This window comes from Dama dama, chromosome 29, assembly GCF_033118175.1.
Source record: "Dama dama isolate Ldn47 chromosome 29, ASM3311817v1, whole genome shotgun sequence".
In the NCBI taxonomy this organism is placed as follows: domain Eukaryota; kingdom Metazoa; phylum Chordata; class Mammalia; order Artiodactyla; family Cervidae; genus Dama; species Dama dama.
The window spans coordinates 25869141-25885705 of record NC_083709.1 but is presented as its reverse complement, the minus strand read 5'-3'; the positions used below and the strand labels follow the sequence as shown (position 1 = coordinate 25885705).

Genomic DNA, 16565 nt, shown 5'->3' with positions numbered 1-16565 from the left:
CTTAGTTCTCTTCCCCTTCAGAGTTGGCTGGACGTGGTGACTCACTGCTGATGAATGAAAGTGGCAGGAGGGTGGCTGGTCACTTCTGACGCTAGTTGTTGGAGATGCTGTGGCTTTCGTTGTGATTACCCTCTTTGGGGTCAGGGGGCTCTGGGATCCTCTGGCGGGGACCTAACATGGTGAAGAGTGAAGAGACCTCGTCTCTGAGGGAGACTGGCAGGATAAGCAGGACACAGGAGATGTGGAGGCCGAGGGACTTGCATGTACTTATGGTCTGGAGCTGAGGGGACATGGCTCATTCAAGGAACTCTAGGAAGTTCCCTTTGGAAGCCATCTGCATCTCTCTTTCTTCATCCAGATCTACCAGTATGCATTTATTCTAAATTACTGGTCCAGTTACACTCAGATTCACAGTCATAGGAATCTCATGAAATTCATAGTGATTACTACCATCTTCCAGTACAACATTATGGCTTAACTGGCCTTGTTGATGGCCTGGATAGCTGACCTTTATCCACAAAATTACTTCATGGTAGGGACTTCCCTGGCAGTCCAGTGGTTAGGACTCTGAGCTTCTACTGAAGGGGGTCCAGGTTCCATCCCTGGTCGGGGAACTCACCACAGGGTGAGGCCAAAAAAACCCAAATTTAATTCAAGGTGGGAGGTGTCCCAAAGACCAGACAGGGACCACACAAGCCCCTAGGATAAGAACTGTCTATAACCTTATCCTCATGCTTTTATTGTGGTCAGACAGGTGAGTGGTGAGAGAAGATATATTGTTATATTTCAATAAGTAAAAGCTTCCTGCATTCAAATCCCAAGCTAATTCATCTGACAAAGAATCTACTCTTGTCTGCTGGGAAATTTGAACTAGTCTAGACCACACATAGCAGACAAAAATTTGGCAGGCTTATATTGAATATATGGGCATCAAGCCACAGTGACTATTCACACACTTTCATACAAATGCTCATGAAGATGAATTAATTTCTGCTGTGACTGACATTCTGCAGCGATTTCCAAAAATGCAGACACAGTAAAAGATAATTACTATTTGTAATCAATTTGTAATTTATGAGCCTTCCTGAGGAAATAAGCAGCTCCCTGGGATGGAGATTCTGACATGAGACCTAGAGAGAAGCAGTGAGCAGATGGTTTTGAGTTCTATCCATTCTTCATCTGCAAGCTGGGGGAGAAGTGTCCAGCAAAGAGAAGCAGACCATAGTAGATGTTCAAAGAGATAAACGGCAATGCCTCATTGAGGCAGCATGGGGACAGTTTTGAACACATCTGGCACCCACTGGCGATTGGACAGGGTATTAATATTGTAGCAATGCTTGAGGCTAGACTCTCTTAATTAGTAGTAATGTTCAAAAGAACATTCCATGATGATGGAGATGCTCACTATCCAACACAATACCCACTAGACATATGATATGTGGCTTCTGAGCACTTGAAATGTGGCTAGTAAGATTAAGAAACTAATTTTAATTTTTATTTAATTTTAATTAATTTAAATGTAAATAGCCACAAGTGGCCAGTGGCTAGTGTATTGGACCGTGCAATTCTAATTAATGTGGGTTGAAAGATATGATTCTTTAAAACCATGAGCTCCTTACAGAATGGAGATGTGTCTTTGATGATCACTCTGGCACTCAGCACAGTCTCTGACAGGTTTTCAATAAATGTTTATTAACAGACCCTCAGCATCCAGAAGAGGACTGGCTTTGTAATATGAAAGGTGACTGTATAGTTAGAATTTCCCAAAGGGTATTTCAAAGCCTTAGATCCACAAAGTACTCTGGAGAGAAAGAATTCCCTGGTCACATATATCTGTATGTTCTATATCTTGCTTGGGGAATTAGGATCCCTATTAGGGTATTAATGAAACCAGAATAGTTTTATTAATTCACTGTTTCCCATAGTTATTGGACCATGGAACCCCCCTTTTCACATAATACCTCTGACATCTCTTAGAACTAGTAGATTCTGAGAGAAATACTTAGGAGGATGTCAAAATAATGACAGGGTAGGAGGAAGACTTCCAGTGAATTCCTTGAAAAGTAGTGACCCCAATTTCTAGTACATGGTCAGAAGGTAATAAATATCTATTGAATGATCTAGAAATGATGGGCTTCCCAGATGGTGCAGTAGTAAAGAATTTGCCAATGCAGGAGACGCGGGTTTGATCCCTGGGTCAGGAAGATCCCCTGGAGAAGGAAATGGCAACCCACTCAAGTATTCTTGCCTGGGAAATCCCATGCACAGTTGAGCATGGTGGACTATAGTCCATGGGGTCACAAAGAGTCAGACAACTGAGCATGCATATGCACTAGAAATGACTCTCTTTCAATCAAAATCAGAAGCGATCTACAAACCATTCCCACTCAGCAAAGGTAAAGAAAGAAGGCAGAGTGCGGCTGGGAGGTCTTGGTATTCTTCAGCTGCCTGTCTTGGGTGTACCTGCTGAACTAGAAGAGGATCTGACATATGAATTAGACAGAAGTATGCAATAGCAGATTGGAACAGAAATAATATGAGTTATTAATATATGCTAATGCTTCAAGATTCTGTACTTAAAAAAATTAAAGCAGGCAGGTAATTGTTGAATGATTAGAATATCAACCCACTTACAAAGGAGTGATGAATCCAGAGATACAGATGGTGTGAACAAGGATGAAACATGGGTCCTGGATCATTGAAAAAGAGAGTTCCAGAAAAACATCTTTTTCTGCTTTATTGACTATGCCAAAGCCTTTGACTGTGTAGATCACAATAAACACATAAACTGTGGAAAATTCTGAAAGAGATGGGAATACCAGACCACCTGACCTGCCTCTCTTAAGAAATCTGTATGCAGGTCAGGGAGCAACAGTTAGAACTGGACATGGAACAACAGACTGGTTCCAAATAGAAAAAGGAATACGTCAGGGCTATATATTATCACCCTGCTTATTTAACTTATATGCAGAGTACATCATGAGAAATGCTGGGCTGGAGGAAACACAAGCTGGAATCAAGATTGTTGGGAGAAATATCAATAACCTCAGATATGCAGATGACACCACCCTTATGGCAGAAAGTGAAGAAGACCTAAAGAGCCTCTTGATGAAAGTGAAAGAGGAGAGTGAAAAAGCTGGCTTAAAACTCAACATTCAGAAAACTAAGATCATGGCATCCGGTCCCATCACTTCACAGCAAATAGAGTTGGACTATAAAGAAAGCTAAGCGGTGAAGAATTGATGCTTTTGAACTGTGGTGTTGGAGAAAACTCTTGAGAGTCCCTTGGACTGCAAGGAGATCCAATCAGTCCATCCTAAAGGAAATCAGTCCTGAATGTTCATTGGAAGGACTGATGTTGAAGCTGAAACTCCAATACTTTGGCCACCTGATGCAGAGAACTGACTCACTGGAAAAGACTCTGATGCTGGGAAAGATTGAAGGCAGGAGGAGAAGGGGATGACAGAGGATGAGATGGTTGAATGGCATCACCGACTCAATGGACATGAGTTTGAGTGAACTACAGGAGTTGGTCATGGACAGGGAGGCCTGGCATTCTGCAGCCCATGGGGTTGCAAAGAGTTGGACATGACTGAGCAACTGAACTGAACTGAACTGAGAGACAGGAAAAGAGAAGGGTCCTCTCTGAGAAGAAAAATGTGCACAAAAGAAGACAAAACAAGAACCTGATTGAGACCAGGATAGTCACTTCTGGTCTTGAGTTTTGCTAATGCCTTAGTAAGAAAGGATTGGAATTAACTCTAGACCCACAACATAGTTTCAGCTAAAATTTATTTGTAGTTATTGTAAATACATACACTTATGCTTACATTTACTAATCTACATATAGACCACTCCACAGTATGGAGTGCAACAAATCTCTTTTGAAACTTGAACTTAGAAAGAAACAAAAATCTCTTAGATCTAGTTAAGCAGAGGAATTTGGATGGGAGAAATTCCAATGAAAACCAACAGTCATGGTACCCTCTGCTGTGAGGTGCCCAGACAAAGCCTGTCCCTGCAGGGCTGAACATGTTACATGTGGGTGATCTGTAGATTTCATCATGTGCTTTAGATCTTCTCACTTAGAAAAGGGGCTTTAACGTGAAACGTATATGCCTACTCTAACCATGGGGGCTTCCCAGGTGGCACTAATGGTAAAGAACCTGCCTGCCAATACTGGTGTGCAGGTATGGTCCCTGGGTTGGGAAGAGCCCCTGGAGGAGGGCATGGCAAACAACTCAAGTATTCTTGCCTGGAGAATCCCATGGACAGAGGAGTCTGGTGGGCTATAGTCCATGGAGTCACAAAGAGTCGGACAAGACTTAAGTGATTTAGCACGCGTGCACTATAAAGATATCACCTCAGTGTTCACAAAGATGGCTGAGTTCCCTTCTCCAGGAGGGACCACCCCATATCCTGGGAAATTCTTTAGTCCACGTGACTGTGTACACCCCCCTCCAACTGCATACAGAAAGGGCGTGTACCAGCACTGGCCACTCCTCTCAGCATCTGTCACCTGCAGACCACCTTGCCTCTCTGAATGTCTCCATCGCCGTGTGTCTGAGAAGGGGGTGCAGAGGGCATGGCCAGAGACAGGAAAGAGCTCACTCAGAGCCCTTGGCCCTGGGTCCACAGCCTACTTGTCATGTTCAGCTTTGGTCTTTGCTGGTCAGGCTTTTTAAAGCATAATGTTTGATTTTTCTGCTTACTATAAAAGTGATACATGTTTGTGATAGAAAACTTGAAAAGTTCAAATGGCATGTATTTGCCATATTTCCTTTCTCATCTATGATTAGATGGCTCTACTTGACACCCTAGTAGATATACATATGATTAGAGGGATTTTCCAATACCGTTTTGAATTTTGATTTTATTACTTAATATTATGTGCTGAGATTTTCCCATGGGCATCGTATTCAACTCTAACTGATTATATTATAGGCCCTGAAATAAAGCGAGCCATATCTCACCCCAAGTCAGTTAAAAAACAAAAACAAAACAAAAAACCCCAAACCAACCATTTTCCATCCCACAGACCAGAAGCAAAAGCTTACTGGACATCAGCAAAAGATGAATAAATGGGACTGACAAAGACATGTGGCAGATTTTGCCCCACTGTGCCCACTAACTCGGCACAATGCAGTTCATTGAAAACAATCCCACATTCCTGTGCTATTTCTCAAATTGACACTTTAGAACATGTCTGCCAAAGCTCCTAAAACAGTCTCTGGCAGGCTCTTCCACTCGGCTGTGGGCATTTGGGTTGCCCTGAACAACCACCCCCAGCTGATGCCATGCTGGACACACAGACACACACACTCCATCTAAACTGATAAAGTCCCACGAATGCAAAACTCCAGCTCCTCTCCATGCCAGGTATACCTGCTCAGCTGGCATGCTGGGCTTTAATTCATGAAGACTTCATTAAGCAAAAAAGAAAGGTCACCTTGGACCAGAGACAATAAGGCTGGTGACGCACTGTGTCAAAGATGATACTCTCCGAAAGTCAAGCTGGGGGGACTCTGGGTATGATCTCGTTCACATACAGACGACAGCCCCAGAGAAGTTAAATGCCTTGCTCAGTATCGGACAACGAATGCGGTAACATCGTAGTGGAAGCCTGCTTGTCAAGGCCAAACTGCCAGACTCGCCGGCCGAGGCTCTTTCTTCTCCAATGCCTGTGTCCATGCTGGAACCATTTGGCTGGAAGTGAAAGAACCCGCCTGACAAGAAGCAACCCTCAGGCCTCTGCACAGATGATGCTGCCAAACAAAAGGTCCTTTCAGAAGCCTCACAATGGCTCTTCCTTGCTGGCTATTTGAGGTAGTGGCTCTGGCTCATGTGAGAGGCTTTGCTTCTTTTCACAGTCCTGACCTGATCTTGCCATTTCAGGCCAGCCTTGGCTACTGCGCTCATCCAGTGTCCCCCAGGCGTGCATGGGCATGCCCTGGCCACCACTTAGGGGAACACAAGGTCATCACGTGTCTGGGCTGAGATAAGCCGTGCTGGGTCTGTATGAGACAAGGCTTTCCAAGTCTTTGGTCTGCAAACTGCTGTTCTTTCATCTGCTCCTAAAGCACCCACTTTTCAAGCAGCAGTTTTGGTGGCTGAAGCCTAAAATCACTTGGGGCATGAACCTCAATCGTTAGCCAAGAGTCACTGCCTACAAACTGGGGGAGCTGGGGAAGTTTGGGGGTGATAAGATGGCAGTAAGGAGAGTAATGAGGGATGGAGAGGAACATGGGTTGGATGTTGAGAAATTGCCCACCACGCCTGTTTGAACTAAAGGTAACAAGTATAGGAAGCAGAAGAAATAACACATGTAAAGAGTATAATGAAACACGTGGAATTCAAGAAATGGAGCTGTTGTTTATTTCTCGAAAATGCGTGTGTGCCTCACATGTGGGGAATGATGGGGTGTCAACCGAATGATGGGGTGTCACACAGTGAAGTGGGGGGGTTGAGGAGTGAGAATGGATGAGGCTGAGTCACTTTTTTTTCCCTGCAGCCCTCCTGTATGAGGACTTTTATTTACTTCCCATCTCCCTCTCTAAGTCTTCTTTCTTCCTCACCCCATCAGCAGTGGTGGGGGTGGGCGTGGGGCCAGGGTGGAGGCAAGGAGGGAACACTCAAAATCTGGAAACACATCACAAAGGGACAGGGGTGCCCCCAGTTTGTTCCTTGGGTCACGATCTCCATGAGATGTTAATGAGTAATAACAAAAAATTTCTAGGACTTCCCTGGTGGTCCAGTGGTTAAGAATCTGCCTTGCAAAAAAAAAAAGAAGAAGAAAAAAAAAAAAAGAATCTGCCTTGCAATGCAGGGGATGTGGGTTCAATCCCTGGTCTGGGAACTAAGATCGCCCAGGCTGTGGAGTGACTGAGCCCACGCGCCAGAACTACTGAGCCCACGCGCCCCGGAGCATACCGCGGCTAGAGAGTCCTGTGCGCCACAACGAGAGATCCCACGTGACACAGTGAGGCTCCTCAGTGCTGCAACTAAGACCTGATGCAGCCAAACAAATAAATATTAGGGGGGAAAAAAAAGATTTCAGCAGCCAAATGCAACTAAATTGGGAGTGGGGATGGCGCTACAGAAAACCGAACCAGTTTCGCCACTGGATGACTTCGCAAGGCCTTTGCTCTGTAAATCTTGGGTCTTCAAAGGGTGGGGGTGATACAGTGTTTTGTAAACTCATTTGATCAAGAAAAGAAAGCCCGTTTTTCACTGATCCGTTCTGAGGAATGTTCTTGGCCAAAATGTATCCTTAGATTTTTCTTCTTGGCTTGACTTTCCCACCTCACTGAGCTAGCCACCCCCACCCTCGAGGAGAAGAGATGATGTGCTAACAAGAGAAATTTTCCAATTTGAGAGTAATTGTCATGTAGAGTCTTGCCCCACCGCAGAGGAGCACTGAGGTCCCCTGAGGGCAAAATGAACTGAGCTTTTGTCAGGGGTACAGAATCAGAATCTGCACGGTGGTGAGATGCCCAGTTGATTCATATGCATATTGTATTTGAGAGGGAGGAACTTCCCAGGGGTTCCAGTGGCTAAGACCCTCGAGTTCCCAGTGCAGGGGACCCGGGTTTGATCCCTGCTCAGGGAACTAGATCCCACATGCTACAGCTAAGACTTTGCATGCTGCAACTAAAGATTCCATGTGCAGCAACTAAGGCCCAGCACAGCCAGATAAATACATGTCTATCTATTTTTAAAAAGTTTGTGATGGAGACCTGGGGTGCTTGGTCCTAGGCAGTAACCTCAATAATTCTGATTTGGTGTATCTGGGGTGAGGCTTGGGTAAGTACATTTTAAAATACCACCTCTAAGAAATTCTGATGCAGCTGTGTGTGGACTCCTATTGAGAAACACTGACTTAATTTAGAAGCTCCTAAGGTCCACGGACAGAGGAGCCTGGTAGGCTGTTGTCCATAAGGTTGCACAGAGTCAGACACAACTGAAGCGACTTGGCACGCATATACACTCATGGCCCAAGGGTTCTCAGGCACTCAGTCATGTCTGACTCTTCACAGCCCCATGGACTGTAGCCCGCCAGGCTCCTCTGTCCATGGGATTTCCCAGGCAAGAATACTGGAGTGGGTTGTCATTTCCTACTCCAGGGGATCCTTCCGACCCAGGGATCAATGCATCTCTTGTGTCTCCTGCATTGGCAGGCAGATTCTTTACCACTAGCCTCACCTGGGAAGCTCTGCTATAAAGTAACAGAACAGCCCAGTGCTAACACTTGGTTTCATGGCAGCACCTCTACAAGGTAGGTGACGGTATAATCATTCTTAGAAATAAGGCAATGGAACCCTGGAGAGAGATGGTGACAGTGCTGGACCAAGGTCACCCAGGGGTGAGCAGGTCATCCGGATGAACAAGAACCCTCCTGTCTTTCCTGCCTGCGTCGCCAACCTCTCTCCTCCTCCTCCCTCCTCTGTTCTTTATTCACCAGCTTCTGCATGGCTAACAGCCGAGTCTGCTTTTGTCTTTAGTGAAAAGCTAACAAAACACTGTTGCTCCCCGTGCTGGCTAATGACAGCGCCCGATTAGCGCCATTCTGTCAGCTGACTCCCAGGCAGCCGGGCCAGCCAGCAGCCTGCTTATTCAATCAGGGCCTGGCCCATTTGCTAATTACCAGCATCATTTGGGCTCGTTTCCTCCGACTGTGAACTTGAGTTCAAATCGTCTTCAGCTGTTGCCTTTACAGGAGAACAGAATCATTTGTCACATCTGTCAGTGCTCCAGCCTCCCCCTCCCTGCTGGAGATGGAATGAAATCCCGTGTGTCCCCGGTTCCCAGGCTGTTGCTGACCGGCGGGTCCCAACGGGAGCCGTGAGGCAGACCCTGCAGAGACGGACGAGCTGGGCTTCCTCACTGGGCTGCCAGGGTGACCTCGTCCCTGCTTCTGAATCCCAACTGTATTCCCACTCGGAGGCCTGATAGAGTGACCCACTGTCCCCCCTCACCAGGGATGGAGGGTTTTCCCAGGACATGGGATTTTTTGTGATAAATCCAGGAGACTGCATCACCATAGACCTGGCCCACCAGGACACACAAGATCTCTCTTGGAAAATGTCACTTGAAAATAAATGGGTTATTTTCAAATCTTTTGATATTGACTTCTAACATATTAATAATTCCACCATGATAAGTGAACAGACTCTGCATGATTTCAATACTTCTGTTTTTGTTGTTGTTCAGTCAGTAAGTTGAGTCTTAATCTTTGCAACCTCATGAACTGCAGCACGCCACGCTTCACTGTCCTTCACTATCTCCTGGAGTTTGCTCAAACTCATGTCCATTGAGTTGGTGATGCCACCCAACCATCTCATCCTCTGTTGCTCCCTTCTTCTCTTGCCCTCAATCTTTCTCAGCATCAGGGTCTTTTCTGATGAGTTGGCTCTTGGCATCAGGTGACCAAAGTGCTGGAGCTTCAGCAACAATCCTTTCAATGAATATTCAGGGTTGATTTCCTTTAGGATGGACTAGTTTGCTCTCCTTGCTGTCCAAGGGACTCTCGAGTCTTCTCCAGGACCACAGTTCAAAAGCATTAATTCTTTGGCACTTAGCCTTCTTTATGGTCCAACTCTCATATTGGGACCTGACTACTGGAAAAACCACAGCTTTGACACTATGGACCTTTGTTGGCAAAGTGATGTCTCTGCTTTTCAACACCACTAGACTATGAAATTTTTGCACCTTGTTTTATGTACCTGGATATGTTCCAGTGTGTCCAAGTTTACAGCCTATGGGAACTTGAATAGAATTTGTATCCTATTGTTGTGTGAAAATTGTATAAGTCTTAATTATGTTGAAATGGTTCATGGTGTTTTTCAGGTCTACTATATCCTTCTACTTCACTGTATATTCATTCTATTAATTTTCAAGAGTTTGATATTAAAACTCCACCTAAAAATCTTAACTTATCTATTTTAAAAAATAATTGTAATATTTAGTGGAACTAAATGTAACCTTGTTCTGTATTTTCCAAGTCTCCTATAAATGTGTTATTGTAGTATCATAATTTAAAAAATAAAAAAGAAAGAGAAAAAAAACCACATTAAACACCTATTATGTACTTGGCAACATCAACAACATCATCTCAAAGAGCTGACAACCCATGGAAGACACTGATACAAATACAATGAACTATCTCTGTTACAAGGCTACCGAGGAGATCCTGAGGATAGCAAAAGGCCATGTGAGCCGAGGAAGGCAGAATCAGGGTACCTCTGCTTACTATATGCACGTCACTGTACATTGATTATCTCATTCAACAGCCAATATTTCTTAAGCACCTATCAAGTTTCTTAAGCACCTAACCTGTTTAAATTTTGAAAGTGAAAGTGCTGTCGTTCAGTCATGTCCAACTCTTTTCAACCACATGCACTGTAGCCCGCCAGGCTCCTCCATCCATGGAATTTTCCAGGCAAGACTACGGTATTGGGTTGCCATTTCCTTCCCTAGGGCATCTTCTGAACCCAGGCATCAAACTGGGGTCTCCCACATTGCAGGCAGATTCTTTACCATCTGAATCAGCAATTCTATTAATATTATACCTATTTTTCAAATGAGTAAAATAAGGTTTTGAAAAGCCTTGCTCAAGATTGCATGTTGGTGAATGAATGGTTCAGGGCTTGAACCCAGAGAGTCTGAACCTCGTCTTTAAGCAGTCTGAGACTGAACCTCCTACCATTGTGGGATGCTGGGCCCTCAACACAACCCGTGCAGGGCAGTTGGCCCACAGCAGACAAAAGCAACACAGTGGGCTCTGGGTGCAGAGGAGTGTGGCTGTACGTGGTGGAAACATGGCAGAAAGAAACAAGAGGTGGGGTTTCTGTGTTCTCCATTGTGGAATTGACATTAGGAATGTCCCACTGGAGATGCGGGAGCTCTGGGACTGCTGATATTCAAAAGGAAACTGGCTGGACAAGTGCTGCCCTTCTGGCCTCTAGCTGCATTCGATTCTACAGAATGTACTAGAACAGGAGGCCAAATGCCTGACTCCTTCAAGGGCCAAAAAACGAGTACGATTCATTATATTTTTTAGACTGCATTTGTCAATTCTCAAAACTCATCTTTTTTATACAGTGAGAACATCTGGGTAACTTGCTTTGCATATCTAGGGTAATTGATACATGCAAATCAGATAAAATGTGTTCATTTGATATAATATGACTGATTTTAATATGTGCCTGGCAACAGTAGAATTGGAAGTTCATTGTTCAAGCACTGTCAATTATTGAAAGTGCTCATTTCAATAATAACAGTCCACAAGTGCAGTATTCTTAATGGATACTGAATTGTGCTAAGTATCCAGACTGAAAATATATAATGACTGTCTTTAGAAACACCCTCAATATCTTTTTCTGTTACTTTATAGGTTTTGGTTTGTGGGAAATGAATACCTAATTTCAGACAGTTAAGCATTAAAAGCACTTGTTATCAATATGTACAAGCATTGCAATTAATCTCTCTGTAATTAAGATTAATAAAATAGGTAAGAAGGCTACTGTTTCAAGCAAAATTTAAAGAACTATAAACTTCTGGGAAGAAAACTGATGTTCCTTCTTGCAAACAACCACTGTTAATAATTCCTGGTCAATCCAATCACTCTTTGTTCCCCATGCCCCCAAAGAGTCTCTTCTCTAGAACACTGGGTTGTCCCAGGCCTTTCTGTGACTCAGATTTCAAGCCAGCACCTGGCACTGCTAGGTGTTAGAATCCCTGGGGCCCTTCCTCAGTTGTAGAAAATACAGTTGACCCTTGAACAATGTGAGGGTAAGGGGACCCGACCCTTTGTGCTGTTGAAAATCTGAGTCTCATGTATAGTTAGGCCCTCCATGACCAAGTTTCCTCTGTATCTATGGGTCTGCATTCACAGATCCAACCAACCTTGGATGGTGCACTAATACAGTATATCAGGTATAGTTAGTGTTAGTTTCTCAGCCATGTCCGACTGTTTGTGACCCCATGGACTGTAGCCCACCAGGCCCCCCTGTCCAAGGAATTCTCCAGGCAAGAATACTAGAGTGGGTTGCCATTCCCTTCTTCAGGGGATCTTCCCAACCCAGGGATCAAACCCAGGTCTCCCACATTGCAAGCAGATTATTTAACATCTGAGCCACCAGGAAAGCCTGCATATAAGTGGACTTTATATGCAGTTCGAACTCGTGTTGTTCGAGGCTCTGCTGTAACTGAGAGTATTCTGATGCAAAGGAAAGCTTTCTCTACTTGGCTTTTTTTTTTTTTTGGTTTGTTTTATTTCTGGGGAGCAAAGTTCTTGACATACTTTTACTTATGACCTCATTCATCTGCTAACTTGCTTTTTATATTGCCTGCTTTACAAAATTGTTTTTTCTTGCATTACAATATGTGTAACTGAGCCTCTGATATAATGATGATATATAGTTCTATATGAGATCAATGATTGTACTAGTGTAACTCTAGATATGGGAAGACGCAATATGAGGAAATACTTTCCTGGACCATAAGAGAATAGTAAGACAGGTGGTTCAGAGACTTTGGGCACTGTTAATGAAACAATAGAATGGGAATGACTAGAGACCTCTTCAAGAAACCTAGAGATACCAAGTGAACATTACATGCAAATGGGCACAATAAAGAACAGAAATGGTATGGACCTAACAGAAGCAGAAGATATTAAAAAGAGGTGTCAAGAATACACAGAAGAACTATACAAAAAAGATCTTCATGACCCAGATAACCATGATGGTACGATCACTCACCTAGAGCCAGACATCCTGGAATGTGAAGTCAAGTGGGCCTTAGGAAGCATCACTACGAACAAAGCTAGTGGAGGTGATGGAATTCCAGTTGAGCTATTTCAAATCCTGAAAGATGATGCTGTGAAAGTGCTGCACTCAATATGCCAGCAAATGTGGAAAACTCAGCAGTGGCCACAGGACTGGAAGAGGTCAGTTTTCATTCCAATCCCTAAGAAAGGCAATGCCAAAGAATGCTCAAACTACCACACAATTGCACTCATCTCACACACTAGCAAAGTAATGCTCAAAATTCTCCAAGCCAGGCTTCAGCAATATGTGAACTGAGAACTTCCAGATGTTCAAGCTGGATTTAGAAAAGGCAGAGGAACCAGAGATCAAATATCCCAGAAAAAAATCTATTTTTGCTTTCTTGAAAGCCTTTAACTGCGTGGATCTCAACAAACTGTGGAAAATTCTTAAAGAGATGTGACTACCAGACCACCTGACCTGCCTCCTGAGAAATCTGTATGCAGGTCAAGAATTCACAGTTAGAACTGAACATGGAACAACGACTGGTTCCAAATCGGGAAAGGACTCTGTCAAAGATGTATATTGTCACCCTGCTTATTTAACTTATATGCAGAGTACATCATGCAAAATACCAGGCTGGATGAAGCACAAGCTGGAGTCAAGATTGCAGGGAGAAATATCAATAACCTCAGATACGCAGATGACACCACCCTTATGTCAAAAAGCAAAGAGGAACTAAAGGGCCTCTTGAGGAAACTGAAAGAGGAAGTGAAAAAGCTGGCTTAAAACTCCACATTCAAAATACTAAGATCACAGCATTCGGTCCCATCACTTCATGGCAAATAGATGGGGAAACAATGGAAACAGTGAGAGACTTTATTTTCTTAGGCTCCAAAATCACTGCAGATGGTGACTGCAGCAATGAAATTAAAAGGTGCTTGCTCCTTGGAAGAAAAGCTGTGACCAACCTAGACATCATGTTAAAAAGCAGAGACATTATTTTGCCGACAAAGGTACATCTAGTCAAAGCAATGGTTTTTCTAGTAGTCATGTATGGATGTGAGAGTTGGACTATAAGAAAGCTGAGCATTCAAGAACTGATGCTTTTGAACTGTGGTGTTGGAGAAGACTCTTGAGAGTCCCTTGGACTGCAAGGAGATCAAACCAGTCCATCCTAAAGGAAATCAGTGTTGAATAGTCATTGGAAGGACTGATGCTGAAGCTAAAACTCCAATACTTTGGCCACCTGATGTGAAAAACTGACTCATTGGAAAAGACCCTGATGCTGGGAAAGATTGAAGGCAGGAGGAGAAGGAGACGACAGAGGATGAGATAGTTGGGTAGCATTACTGACTTAATGGACATGAGTTTGAGCAAGCTCCTGGAGTTGGTGAAGGACAGGAAAGCCAGGCATGCTGCAGTTCATGGGGTCGCAAAAAGACACAACTGATTAACTGTACTGAACTAAATGAGGCTGGGTTCAATAACAGCATGTTGGGTGGCCTATCATTGAGATCTTCACCAGACCTGGCAATGAGGGTTCCTAGCACCTGAGCAGGAAGTGAAGCTGGGCCCTGGCCGTGAAATCGCCAGGTCCTAACCGCTGAACTGTCAGGTCTAATTCCCTCTACTTCTTAGCTTACACTCAACTCTGTCCTACAATGACCTTCATATTTCCATATGTAAAGAAGAAATTAACATTCTCCTCTCTCCAAACAGTGTTTCTGCTCCTTTAGCTCAGAGAAACCCAAACATGGGTGTTGGGAAGAATCTCGTCCTCTAAGAGGATCTTTAGGGAAAGTGTCCCCCTCCACCTGAACATATCAACAGAACAAAGGTGATCCAAACTCCCGGAAGCAGACCTATGTTCTGGAGATGAGAGTGCTTGCCCTTGTTCACCCACCCCTGTCCATTCTGTCCTAGACATTTCCTGAAACTAGCTTTATCAATTCCTTCCAGGCTTTTAATTCCCTTTGCTATTTGCACAACCTTTTCTGTTTACTCAAAATAGCCTTTCTACAAATGAGCTAAACTCCATCATATGTTTTAGCTCCTTTCCACACCACATGTCCAACTGAATTCAGAGACAATTTAGTTCCTGCCAAGGGCTTTCTAGAAAGTGGTTGTGAAAGAAAATGAAGAAAGTGAATGCTTTAGCCAGTGATATAACACAAGACCCAGCAAGTCTTGCTTTGTTCCAGAACTCGAGCGATGCACAGAAAACATGCTTTCTGCCATGTATTCCAAAGCATAACATTAATAATAGATTTCAAGTTGAGAAACTCTAAAAATGATGTATAAAACATCTGTTCATTCCCCAATGTCTTCTTTGCCAGATACAGGAACTCTAAACATGCATTAAACATGTCTTCTGGTTTTTGTATTTTGATTCTTTAATATCCAGGGCCTTGTGAAAAATGGAGGGACGGCCTTAATCAGGAATCACCAATTTCTAGAGATAGTAACCAACTCATCCTTGAGCTCCTTACTCACCAGTCAATACAAACCAACCAATCCAGGGTCCACTGCCCCAAGCACCTCCTCTAAGGCTGCTCACACTTAGGGCTAAAATTCCTTTTCTCTCACCACCCTCGGGCCAGGAGAACAGCTTGGGGCAGCCCCTTCGCCCCAGAACCTTCTGAAATGATTCAAATTAGCCCATGTTTAGCCTCGTTACCCTGCCTCGCCCATTCCTTCCCAGGGAAACCACGACAGAGGTGCCACGTTTTCCCGTCCAATCTGTGTCTTCCCTGCGTGGCTCTCCTGCCGTGGCGTGCCCCCTTCTTTGGGGATCTGTGAGTAAAACAAACTATCTTTTTAACGGCATCATCTCTGGATCTGTTGGCCTCACCAGACATAAATTATAGCCTATATTTTAAGAACATGTGAGACGTCCCTGGTGGTCCAATGGTTAAGAATCCACCTGCTGAGGCAGGGGACATGGGTTCAATCCCTGCTCCAGGAAGGGCACACATGCTGGGGAGCAACTGAGTCCATGCTCTAGAGTCTGGGAGCCGCAGCTAATGAGCCCATGTGCCACAACTACTGCAGCTCGCATGCCCAGAGTCTGCAGTCTGCAACAGGAGAAGCCCAGGCACCACAACTAGACTGTAGCCCTCCCTTGTCATAGCTAGAGAAAACCCAACTGCGGCAATGAAGATCCAGCACAGCCCCAAAATTAGATCAATCAATCAATCAATCTTTGAGAAAACAACAACAACAAAAAATGTACATAAAGAAAAAGGAAGACAGGCTAGCAAATGACTGGTCTGGCCCCTGCACTCTGGCCATTGTTCAAGTGGACTTGGATCAAAGTTAGTTACTCTGTCAGTTATGTTTACCAAAAACTGCCACTTTAAACTGTTTTAGAGAAAAAGCATGATTCTTCCATAAAGCACTGTGTTATACTGGCTAAGACAGCACTCAATAGAGCTGTTAAAGATAGCTCTGATGAGGGTATCCATCGTATGATACACGTTACAAAAGATGCAGGGTTTTTTTAGGGGCCCTTGACTTCTAAAGCACAGTTTGAGTCCAGCTGTAAAGATAGCTTAGAAAGAAAATAAAAGAACTCCTCATTCACCTAAACAATAAGAGCAAAGTGTTTTTAACCAAGTGTTCTGAATTCTCACATATTCCATTAAAACTGCACTGCCAGGGGTTCAGTATGAAAAGTCAAGTCCCCATGACGCTGTATTCTCATCTTGGGCTCACCTCTCTTTCTCCCTGGAATAAAAGCTACTCAAAGACAGCTTAACTTAACTTTGTGTTTCTCGAAGCTGCCACCCAGTAGGTGCT

At 44.0% G+C, this 16565-nt stretch overlaps 1 protein-coding gene across 5 annotated transcripts in view; it reads right to left on the bottom strand.

Annotated features, from left to right (window-relative positions):
* Positions 1-16565, bottom strand: part of MOB3B (MOB kinase activator 3B) — a 230711-nt gene that overhangs the window by 46304 nt on the left and 167842 nt on the right. The gene's annotated exons all lie outside the window — the stretch shown is intronic.